We start from the raw sequence: 1,434 nt of genomic DNA on the forward strand, positions 1-1,434 counted from the left end.
TGATGCAGTCTCATGAAGAAGAGTAGGGAAGGGACCCATGGATGTGAGTTGGTCATGTCGATGGGAGGATGAAGAAGGGCCCACAGGAAGGGTGTGGGCCAGGAGGAGGAGGATCACTAATGTGAGCTGGTCACATCGGAAAGAAAGAGAAGACGAATCCACAGGGAAAGGGTGGATTAGGAGGAAGGAGTGAATGTTTATGCATAAGAGTGACGTTTTACGTGCGAGGAGTCCTGTTTGATCTCAAGCACGAGCTTTCAAGGGCCCTTAACTATACTGACCCAATTGATCCTGGGTCATTGGCGCTAGATCCGGGTGGATCCCGCCCAGATCCAGGTGTACACTGAAAGGGTAAATCCCGCCCAGATCCAGGTGTACACTGAAAGGGTGGATCCCGCCCAGATCCAGGTGTACACTGAAAGGGTGGATCCCGCCCAGTTTGGATACGGCCGTAGATCCCGCCTTGGCAGTGGATCCAGCCTTGGATCCCACTCCCGCTTTGGGCGTAGCAACGGATCCAGTCTTGGACGCCGTAGACCCAGTCTGGGGTCCAGATCCAGACTTGGACGTAGTGGGCAGATCCAGTCTTGGACACCGAGGTAGATTTGGATCTAGCGGTGGATCGAGACTTGGATCCTGCACCCGACTTCGAGGGGGAAGCGGAAGTCTTGGACGCGGATGTGGATCCCGCTTGCGAAGCCGGTTTTAGAGACCGGAGTCGTTTTGGGGTTGGTTTTCGGGGAAGCTCGAGCTTGCTTACGGGGACGGGGGGATCCGGTGCTAGGAGCGGGAGACGCACTACGCGGACGTTTCACAACTGATGGATCTGCCCCACTTACAGACGGGAGAGGAGCAGAGACGCTGGCAGCACGAGAAGGTCCCGACAAGGGAGGAAGGGGATCCGACACGGCAGCTGTCACCAGCGCCAGTCGTCGACGAGCCAAATCCCGCTCCGATAAGCCACGATCGCGCTCCAGGGCCAGCTGTTGCTGCTGAGTTTGGGCTGCAGCGAGTTGATCCCGGAGTTTCGCGGCGGTCGCATCGGCTTCTTTCAATTTGTCACCTGGATGGACAATAACGAGTGAATATGGGGATACTAGCAAGGACTAAAAGAGGATCCACGTACTCGTGCGGCGAAGCTTGGATTTCAGCTCTGTTTTGTGCACGCTTGGCAGCCGCCCACTCGGTAGCCGCCTTGTCCCGCTGGGGCTCGCTGTCCGCCAGTTTCGCTTGGATCTCGTCGCGTAATTGAGTTATACGCACGAACTCCTCGAGCGCGTACACTCGTCCGGCAGACGCTTTCTCGAACGACACCTTGGTGTCCTGCAACTCCTCAAGCAAGCTGAGCCAGAGCTACATCCAGCGACGAGGGGAGGTTGGATTTGGCCGCGGCGAGGATACTCCACCTCGCCGAACCCTAAGGTGGGATGCGCC

Source organism: Phytophthora infestans, genomic scaffold (genome assembly GCF_000142945.1).
Source record: "Phytophthora infestans T30-4 supercont1.40 genomic scaffold, whole genome shotgun sequence".
NCBI lineage: Eukaryota > Oomycota > Peronosporomycetes > Peronosporales > Peronosporaceae > Phytophthora > Phytophthora infestans.